We start from the raw sequence: 11,271 nt of genomic DNA on the forward strand, positions 1-11,271 counted from the left end.
CTCGCCCCCGCGCCCCGGCCCCCGCCGCCGCCGCCGCCGCCGCTCTAGGCCGCGAGCTCGGTGGGCTTAACCCTTGCCGGCCCGGCCGCTGCCCCCGGCGCGCGCGAGGCGGGGGCCCTGCGGGGACCGGCCCTGCATCCCGGGGTGCGCGCGGCCGCGCCGGGCTGGGCGACGGTCGCTGCGCGGGTGCGGGGGGACGCTCCCTGTCACCCCCTGGAGGGCAGGCAGAGCCTCAGGGCGCCCCTGGCCCGGGTACAAATTGTGGTTAATTAGCACTCAATTAGATGGAGCTCAGTTAATGAGGATGCCCGAATCCCGGGCTGAGCGGGCCCTGAAGAGGCCTCCTCCCTCCACGCCTGGGACCCCTCCTCCTGGACCCGGGGGTGGCGAGGACAGGCCTGCGGGGGGCGGGGGTTTGTGCCAGCCGGGGAGTGGGCTGGGACGCGAGAGGGCCACGTGGGGCCGTCGGGCCACCCACGTTAACTGGAGAACTAAGCACGTCCGTCTCGGTCCGGACTCCCTGCTCACCTTCTCTGTATGCAAGGCTGCGTGGTCTGGCCCCCTCGGGCGCCCCATCCCCGGCCCTGCCCAGGCCCCAATCCCTAGCAGCGCCCACCACTCTGGACGTGCTAAGCTGCTTCCTGCCTGCGTCAGGGGTCTGCTTCTCCTGGAGGCCTCAGGACCATCTCAAGACCCCATCACTTTGCCGTAGTATCCTCAATAGGCCTCTCCTATCCAGAGAGTTCCCATTAAACTCAGAATACTCAAATTCTCTCGAAAAAGCCAAAGGTCTGGTGATGGAGAGCTGCTCCTGGAGTGGAGTGTGGGACTGCCCTATGGAAGGGGACACAGCCCTCATGTGGTCACAGCCCCTCCCTCCTTACTGCTTCCATGCTCACATCACTGCCACGCATGCGGCCCCTTGTCCCAGTTTGTGATTCCTCCTGGCCCGCAGGTGCTGGGGTTTGGGGCTTCCCCTCTGGCCCTTGCTTGAAAAGCCTGTGCTCTGTGTGGGGGCTTCACCCCCAGACTAGGAGCTCCGGAGGGCAGGGGATCACATCTGCCTCACCGGGGAACAGTGCGGCAAGAACCTAGCTCTGGAGGCAGAAAAATCTGGGTTCGTGGGGCCCTCTTCCAGCCAGGTAACTTGAGGCAAAGTATTACCTTCCATCGGCGGAATGGGGACGGCACCCTGCTAGCCAGGAATTTAAGGACAAGTGAGTGTCTCCCTCCTGCCCAGAGCAGGCAGGCATCTTCCCCTCCCTGGGGAGATCTGGAGCAGAGCTGTCTCTGCCCTCTCCTGCCTCCTGGGAGCCTCCTCCCCAGAGGATCCAGTCCCTCCCTGAATCTTCAGCCTCTCCCTCTGCTGGCTTCTTTCCAACTGCGTTTGCTCATCCTCAGGGCTCTCCCATCTTAGAAACATGCAACTCTTCTCTCTCCGTCCTTGGTGGCCAAACTTCCCATAAAGAGGCCGACCGGTAGTTTTGTCCGTATCCCCATCCGCCTCTCCCTCTTTCCCCCTCTCCAACTTGGCCTCCACCCCATCACTCCACCCCGACAGCTCCCTCTAATGTCACCAGTGACCTCCATGTCACTAAATCCCTCATCCTATTCCACCTCTCGGCAGCTTTGGACACTTTTCCAGTGGCTGCGGAGAGAGAGCACCATCGATTCCCCCTCCCTCTTGGCTTACCATCTGTCTGCCTCCTCTGCAGGCTCTGCCTCTGTCACCAGGCTCATTACTCACCTTTACATAATGAAAACCTGCAGTAAAGTGTCTTCCCAGATCCACAGTTTTCTCCCCAAGGGTGTTCCTCCTGTCCACACCTGAGCACTGGATTCAAACAATAGCCACCCTTTTCCTTCCTTTTTTCTCTTTAATTTTTCTCAAGGCAATACACATACTGAGTTGAATACGTCAACTAGTTGTACGAGGCTTTAGCAACCACAAAAATCTCTCTTTACCTCCCATTTCTTCTGACGTTTCTTGCCATATTTCTAAATAACATGCCTATAACGCTATTACTTGTTTTTTCCGTCTTAGATACTATCTGTTGTCATCCCACTTTGCAAGATGCAGATTTAACTGTTTAAAGCACGCATACACATGCATCCTCTCCCTCTCAGCCTCCTCTTTACAATAATTTGTCTAGTCTTTATCCAGTTTTCAGAAATAGAACTTCTGAACCCTTGGAATTTCCCCAATTACAGGAATGTCTCTGTTATTCACGGTGGGCCTGCAAAAAGCTTCAGGATGGCATCACACCAGAAAGACCAACTATATGATTACAAGGTTGGGGCTTTGAGCCAGTGATAGCAACCTGACCTCTGGGGAGGGGAGGAGGCTGGAGATTGAGGTCAATCGCATGGCCAATGATTCAATCAATCATGCCCATGCAATGAAACCACAATAAAAACTCTGGACACCAAGGTTCAGGTGAGCTTCCTGGTTGGTGATAAACAACAGGAGGGTGATGTATTCTGATTCCACAGAGAGAGGACACAGAAGCTCCATGTTCCGGACTCTCCCAGACCTTGGATCTCTTCACGGGCCATGGCTTGTCCTGCTTTGTGTCCTTCGTAATTAAAATATAATCATAAGTATAGCACTGTCCTGAATTCTTTGAGTTGATCTTGGGAATTATTGAACCTGAGTGGGTCACAGGAACCCTTGGATTTGTAGCCAATTGGTCAGAAGTGCAGTTGGCCTGGGGACCCTGGGACTTACAGCTGGTGTTTGAAGTAAGGGCAATCTTATTGGGGACCATGCATTTAACATGTTGAGTCTGTGCCAGCTCTGGTGGTTAGCGTTATAATTGCAGTCAGTACTGCACCTCTCAATGCAGAGTTGAGTTGAGAATCGGTTTTGTGTAAATCCATGTTTACTGTTTCCATAATTACATCTATGTAGTGTTCACTGCTGAGCCCATTAAAACTATTTTTATGTTTCCTTGTACAACTCTTAGCTCTTCCTAGAGTTCATCACTCCTCTTTTACTTATTCATTTTTTTTCCTTTGATTCAGTCTTAGAATCTACTGATGTCTTCCCACATCCTCTTTTGGCTCTACAAATGCCTCTCAACCCAACTTTCCACAGGGTCTAACTGGTCAGAAAATCCGTTTGTTTCCAGACACATCCCTTCTAGAGCCTCCTTCCTTTGGATTCAAATTGGGCAGGTTGCCCTCAGTACTGCTGCCATTAGCCTGGGACATTCCATTACTATCATTCTGGAACTTTCCTTTGACTCTCTTACTCTCTCTCTTGCATTAATCTCTGTTTCTTTACACCACCATCTTTCTCCTTCTTGATCAACTCATTGTAATAGAGACACTTAATGCTCACCAAATATCCCAGGGGCTCCCCTATATTTCCAAGTCTTCCATGCAGTTAAATTGGGGTTACATGATTCATTTGGCCGAAGGACTGTGAAAGGAAGTGGCATATGCCACTTCTAAGCCAAAGCTCTTAAGAGCTGGTGTGCCCCCTCCACCTCGCTCCTCTCCTGCCATGTGGCCTTGGAGGACATGTGCTCCAGATGGTGCAACCACAAGATGGTGGAACCTCAGTTAGCCTGAGCCCCTGAAAGTCCAGTCAGGAAAACAGCAGAACTCTTAAGTAATTAAATATCACATTTAATACAGGAAAATGGTTACAAACACGTTAAAAGGGCTGCAGTATGACCAAGGAGAAGATGGGACTACTCAGAGACTGGTACCCCCAGGACTAGAGGAGAAAAGGGGAAAATGAGACTAGAGAGCCACAATCCTGCACGACTGAGGCTGTTGTAGCCACGGTTGGAACTGTGAGACCTAAGCAAGAACCCACGAGCCCAGACTCACCAGCCACTGGAGGCACCAACCACCAGAAGCAGGAAAGATCTTCTCTTCCATCCCAACTTCGGATCTTTCCTGAGTACTTCCCATTAGCAGAGTATAGCCTGAGCCCAGCTGGCAAGGGAGCCTGGGAAATGTAGTTTGCCATCTTCCAGCCTCCCGTAACACAGAGCGGCGGGTGGAAGTGTGGGAATTGAGTCAAGAGGCAACAGACAAGTAACTGCCAGGTTTAGTGACTTTGTAGAGAAGAGCCCCCTGCCAACCCGTGTTGGAAATGTAGACATTTGGGAGCTAAGCCACTGAGAGGAATGCTGTAGCTAGCATTGATTATGCTGACCTGGGTTTGGGTGGAGCACATCCTTTAGTGGTCTTCCTGAGAAAGACTGTACGGCAACCGAATTTTGGGAACCCTCGTGTCTAAAAAGTCTACATTCTCACATGTAACTGGGTACGGATTATAGACTGGCAATTGTTTCTCCTCAGAATTTTAAAGACGCTGTTTCATTGTCTTTTGCCTTCCATTGTTGCTGCTGAGGATGTCCATTGCCATTTAGAAACCTGACATTCTGCATGTGACTGATATTTTCTCTCTGAAAACTTGTACAGTTAAATATTTTTTTTTAAAAAAAAACTGTATTCTGAAATTCCATGATGATAGACCCTCAGGCAACCACATCAATCTGGAAGCATGGTTTTCTGTTCTGAGAAATGAATTTGAGTTATTTATTTGATAGTGTCCCCCTTCTGTTTTCTCTTTTCTCCTTTTCTGGAATTTTGATTATTCAAATGTTGGCCCTTCTGATCCTCTAATGCCATTTTAATTTCTCTTCCATTTTTTCATCACTTAAGCTCTCAGTTATACTTTCTAGAAGGTTTCTCTTCATTATCTTCCAACCTTTCTGTTGAATGTTCTTACTCCTGCTCCCTGTCTTTCATTTCCCAGAACTTTCTTATTCTCAGACTGTTGCTTTTCCTATGCATGCTGTTCTTGCTTCACCATGGCAACATTCGCTCCCATCTCTCTGAGGACAGTTAACTTTGTTCCTGCTCCCTCCATCATGTTTGTTTGCCCCAAGTTCATTTTTTTAAATGTGCATGTTTCATTTCTCCTGTTGGAGGATTTCCTAAGATGACAGATGACCCTGGGCTGTTCAGTCATATGTGTGGAGTAAGTCCCTCTGCGTGCAAGAGGGGGACTTGGGCAACTGGAGAACTTTGTCACGGGGAGGGGTGTCCTCACTCAAACATCTGCTAGTATTTTCTCTTGAGCCACTCAGTTCCCCTAGATAGGAATCATTTAACCTCCTGCCTGGGAAGTAAGTTAGCCATGAGCATTCTGGGAGACAAATGGGGCAAAGAGACGGGAAGAGGAACCTCACGTTTCAGAAAGCGGATTTCACAAATGCCCCTGGTTCCAGGATGAACTCTCCCTGCCTTTGGCTCTGCCCACTGTTCCCAACATAAGAGCCTGCGTGGTTCCAGGCTTCTGCCAGCATGGATGGGGAGAGGTCTGGTGGCTGGATGTGAAGCGGGAGGGGAGGTCTGGGGGCCCACTGGCTCCTTTGAATACTTTGTACCAAACCTTTCTGTTTTCGGCCATCCTGGGAGCCTTGGGTGCCCCAGGCTTTCTGGGGGTCTGGTGCTTCCCCCTTGGAAAGCTTAGTTCATCTCTGTCCCAGTTTCTAAAATCTTGCGGGTTTGTGCTTTTGATTTTTTTCCTTACTGAGAGAGACAAACAGACAGAGACAGTGAGCAAAAGAGACAGAGAGGAGAGACAGAGAGAAGGGAAGGCAGTGGGCCAGGAGCAAGGGCCCCGAGGGGGAGGGGAGAGCGACAGACTTGCACCCCCACTGCAGCTCTGGGGCTGCAGCAAGTTCCACCTCCCACGGGGATGATGGAGAAGCCTCGGAATATGCCCTGGGGAAGAGTGCCAGACTAGAGAGCAGCACTGACTACCGGGAAGGTGGTAGAGCCTGCACATGGGTGACCCAGTGGGCAAAGGTCGGGCCTCGCTCTGTCAGGCGGAAGCCCCCACAGTTTGCCCTCAGAGCACCAGCAACCTGGGACTCTTGCATGATTCTGATTTTACAATCTGATTGGGGTCTGCCTCCGTCACGAGACTGCCAGCTGCAAGGGCAAAGAGTTTGTCTCTGTTGGTCACCATTGTCTCCCCAGTGCCTAGTGGAGCAGACTTTCAATAAGTATTTGTTAAATGAATTAACAAACGAAATCAAATTGGAGATGCTATTTTATACCTGCTAACAGAGCAAAAACAATTCAGTTAGTAATCCGGTCTCCACCTCCAGCCCATAGGGGTGGGGCATCTGAGCCCAGATGGTGGATCACGTGGTCCCTCTCCCAGAATCTGGTGCAGAGACACACTGGAACCAAAGGTGGCTGTGTCGAATGGACCAAATGGAGGCACTTTAGAGAGACAGTCCCTAGGGTTGCCATTGCTGAATACCCCAGATTTCTCCCGGCTCCCACCCTTCCTCTGCACTGCCCTTGCATCCTGCCAAGAAACCCCTTTTTTCTGCCTAGTTCACTCAAGATTGGTTTCTGTTGCTTGCAAACAGAGAACTTTAACAACTTCAGAAATTGGCACTAGAAGTGGCATATATAGGCACAGACACCCCAGGAAAATGGGGGTCATATGGAAATAGTGATGGGGCCAAGATGGGGGCAGGGCAAGGAGGTTCCTACACATGTTCCCGGATGGGGAAGTGAGTTCTGTCTAAATGGCTAATCAAAGTGTCAGCTGGGTCCCCTGGGATCACGTGTCCTCTGATGTTGAGCTCTAGAGGATCAATTTAAAGGGAACAAGGGAAGCCAGGACCACAGCATACGGTGGTTCCACCTGATGGCATTGGTCCCCTCCCAGTAAGATCTCAGTGTTCCTTTGCTGAGGCCCGGATTGAAGGAGGCCTTCCTGGGGCCACTCTAAGAGCATCCCGAAACACTGGTAGACACGGGCTAAGACCTCTGAAAACCTGGGTCTAATTCCCAGGTCACTGGAAGGGAGCTCCAGCTGGACTCTGTATGCATTTCCTGTGGCTGCCATAACAAAGTACCAGGCACACCGGGCAGCTTACACAACAGAAATGACCTGTCCCACCCTTCAGGAGACTACGAGTCTGAGATCCAGGTGGCGGCAGGATTGGTTCCGTCTGAGGGAAGTCCTGTCCTGGGCCTCTCCCCCAGCTCCTGGAGGTTTGCTGGCAATCTTTGGCATTCCTTGGCTTGACGAAGCATCACTTCAAGCTATGCCTTCATCTTCACACGGCGTTCTCCCTGTGTGTGTCTGTGTGTCCAAATGTCCCCTCTCTATGTGGATACAGTCATACTGTGTTAGGGCCCACCCTAATGACCTCCTCGCTCATTGACTAATTACATCGGCAATGATGCTATTTCCAAATAAGGTGCCAGGGCTTCAACAATATGAATCTAGGGGGACACGATTCAACCTGTAACAGACTCACAGCCCTGCCAGGTATTTTGGGGGCGTTAATCAGGAAAGTGGGGATGCCGATCTTTGGAGCAGTGACGTTTGGAAGGAATGTAAGAGACTGAGGACTGGACATCTTCTAGTTCTTCTGAGAGATCCTCAAAGCTCAAGAAAGCCACCCCGCGGAAGGGCTGACCCTTCCCCTCCTACCTCGCCTCCGTTGCTGTTCCCTGCATAATCAGAATTTATGCTCAACATAGCCCCAAGGATGGCACTGGGAATCAGAGAAGGGAGAAGAAGAGGAAGCCTCAGGAAAAGATGACAAGGATGCACCAAGTTGTATCTCTAAAAGCCTGAGACCGGTTTGTGGGGGTGAAAGGCAGCCCAAGGGAACTGGGCCATAGGGAGCCGACTGTGACTCCGGTCAAGCTGAACGGGTGGCTGACGTGCGGCGGGAGTGTGGATCTGTGCCAGCTTGTCCACAGGGCATGGCGCAGCCCCTTCGAGGGGAGCCACTGCCAACCTGAACCTAACACTGGCCCGTGTTTAGGGGCCCTGTCCTTGACCTGGGTTGAGAAAGAATCCAGAGACATTGAGACAGGAATGCTGGGCTGGACGGAATACAGGTGTCCTGTCACTGCCCCAGTCCCCAGCTCTTTCATCTCTCCCCAGGAGGTTCAGAGGACTTCGCCCTTGATTTGAGAAATGGGTCAGCGATGGCACTACCGGGATTGTTGAAAAGCTCTTTGTCAGCCAGGCGTGGTGCGACCAGACCATTGAAACAGACTTCCTAGTCTGAGCAGGGATGAAAGGACATCCCACTGGCCGAGGCCAGGGGGCAGCACCAAAGGTCCAGAAGCAAAGTAGGGTGCTTCATACGCGTCAGGCATTGTCTGGGTGCAGTGGAAATCAGTTCTAAAGGAACAGTCTAACACTCAGAGGTGGCTGGCTGTTGTTAGTAAAAACCAGCGAGCGGCCAAGAAAGAAAATACTTGATGTGTGTAACCCAAACCTTTCTGAGTCTGTGGAACAGAAGCTTGGCCCAGGCCTCCGTGCTGGCTGATATGGCCTCTCGTCTGGTTCCTGTGCCTGAGCCTTGTATCATGACTGAGGACTGGGGACACACGCTAAGCCTATTGGCAGAGAAAGGCGCTGTCACAGGTTTGGTTCCCTTGGGGGCTGACTCTGGGATGGAGGTTAGCGTGCAGGGGCCTCCTTAGGGAGGGTTATTTTTTTTTTTTTGTTGCGATCATAATAGTTTAATCAATGTGAGATTTCAGTTGTACATTATTTCTTGACTGTCACCACATAAGTGCTCCCCTTCACCCCCTGTGCCCCCCAGCCCCCTTCCCCTGGTAACCACTGAACTGTTTTCTTTGTCCCAGTACTTGTTTATATTCTACGTATGAGTGAAGTCATCTGGTGTTTGTCTTTCTCAGTCTGGCTCAGCATAATTTTGCTCAGCATAATTCCCTCCAGGTCCTTCCATGTTATTGCAAATGGGATGAATTTGTCTTTTTTTCTGGCTGCATTGTATCTATATATCACATCTTCTTTATCCAATCATTAGTCGATGGGCACTTGGGTTGCTTCCATGTCTTGGCTGTTGTGAATAGTGCTGCAATGAACATAGGGGTGCCTATGTTACTTTGGATTGTTGATTTCAGACTGTTTGGGTAGATACCCACTTGTGGGATGGCTGGGTCATATGGTAGGTCTATTTTTAGTTTTTTGAGGAATCTCCATACTGCTTTCCATAGTGGTTGCACCAATTTGCATTCCCACCAGCAGTGTGTGAGGGTTCCCTTCTCTCCACACCCTCTCCAACACTTGTTATTTTTAGTCTTAGTGATTATAGCCATTTTAACAGGTGTAAGGTGGTATCTTAGTATAGTTTTGATTTGCATGTCCCTGATGATTAGTGATATTGAGCATCTTTTTATGTGTTCATTGGCCATCTGTATATCTTCTTTGGAAAAATGTCTGTTCATCTCCTCTGCCCACTTTTTGATCGGGTTGTTTGCTTTTTTACTGTTCATTTGCGTGAGTTCCTTATGTATTATGGAGATTAACCCTTTGTCAGATATATGATTTGCAAATGTTTTCTCCCAATTAGTGGGTTGTCTCTTTGTTTCGGTCCTAGTTTCTTTTGCCTTGCAGAAGCTCTTTAGTCTGATGAACTCCCACTTGTTTATTTTTTCTTTTGTTTCCCTTGTCTGAGAAGACATGGTATTTGAAAAGATCCTTTTTCGTTCGATGTCAGAGAGTGTACTGCCAATATTATCTTCCAGGAGTTTTATAGTTTCAGGAGGTATCTTCAAGTCTTTGATCCATTTTGAGTTCATTTTTGTGTATGGATTGAGATAGCGGTCTACCTTCATTCTTTTGCATGTGGCTGTCCAGTTTTCCCAACACCATTTATTGAAGAGACTATCTTTTCTCCATGGTATGTTCTTGGCACCTTTGTTGAAGATTCGCTGACCACAGATGTGTGGTTTTATTTCTGGGCTTTCAGTTCTGTTCCATTGATCTGTGTGCCTGTTTTCATACCAGTACCATGCTGTTTTGATTACTGTAGCTTTGTAGTACATTTTGAAGTCAGGGATTGTGATGCCTCTAGCTTTGTTCTTTTTTCTCAGGATTGCCTTAGCAATTAGGGGTCTTTGATTGCCCCATATGAATTTTGGTATTCTTTGCTCTATTTCCATGAAGAATGTCATTGGGATTCTGATAGGGATTGCACTGAATCTGTAGATAGCTTTAGGTAGTATGAACATTTTAACTATGTTTATTCTTCCAATCCATGAGCAAGGAATCTCTTTCCATCGCTTTAAGTCATTATCAATTTCTCTCAGTAATGTCTCACAGTTTTCTTTGTATAAGTCCTTCACCTCATTGGTTAAATTTATTCCTAGGTACTTTATTTTTTTAGTTGCGATTGCAAATGGAATTATATTTTTGAGTTCTCTTTCTGTAAGTTCATTACTGGAGTACAGAAAAGCAACTGATTTTTGTAGGTTGACTCTGTACCCTGAAACTTTAATGTAGTTGCTAATTATTTCTATTAGTTTTCCAATGGATTTTTTTGGGTTTTCTATATATAAGATCATGTCATCTGCAAACAGCGAGAGTTTCACTTCTTCACTCCCTATTTGAATTCCTTTTATTCCTTTCTCTTGCCTAATTGCTCTGGCCAAAACCTCCAGTACTATGTTGAGTAAGAGTGGCGATGGTTGGCATCCTTGTCTCATTCCTGTTTTCAGGGGGATGGCGCTCAGTTTTTGCCCATTGAGTATGATGTTGGCTGTGGGTTTGTCGTATATGGCCTTTATTATGTTGAGGTAGTTTCCTTCTATGCCCATTTTTTTAAGAGTTTTTTTATCATAAATGGCTGTTGGATCTTGTCAAATGCTTTCTCTGCATCTATTGAGATGATCATGTGGTTTTTATTTCTCAGTTTGTTGATGTGGTGTATCACGTTGATTGATTTGCGGATGTTGAACCATCCCTGTGTCCCTGGTATGAATCCCACCTGATCATGATGTATGATCCTTCTGATGAATTGCTGAATTCTGGTTGCCAAAATTTTGTTTAGAATTTTTGCATCTATGTTCATCAGCGATATTGGCCTGTAGTTCTCTTTTTTCGTGGCGTCCTTGTCAGGTTTTGGTATCAGCGTGATGTTGGCCTCGTAGAATGTGTTAGGAAGTGTTCCATCCTCCCTAATTTTTTGGAATAGCTTGAAAAGGATAGGTATTAAATCCTCTCTGAAAGTTTGGTAGAATTCCCCAGGAGAGCCATCTGGTCCTGGGGTTTTATTCTTTGGGATGCTTTTGATTACTGTTTCAATCTCTTTCCTTGTGATTGGTCTGTTCAGATTGTCTGTTTCTTCTTGACTCAGCTTTGGTAGGTTGTACAAGTCTAAGAATTTATCCATTTCCTCTAGGTTATCCATTTTATTGGCATGCAGTTTTTCATAGTATTCTCTTATT

This window comes from Equus quagga, chromosome 7, assembly GCF_021613505.1.
Source record: "Equus quagga isolate Etosha38 chromosome 7, UCLA_HA_Equagga_1.0, whole genome shotgun sequence".
NCBI lineage: Eukaryota > Metazoa > Chordata > Mammalia > Perissodactyla > Equidae > Equus > Equus quagga.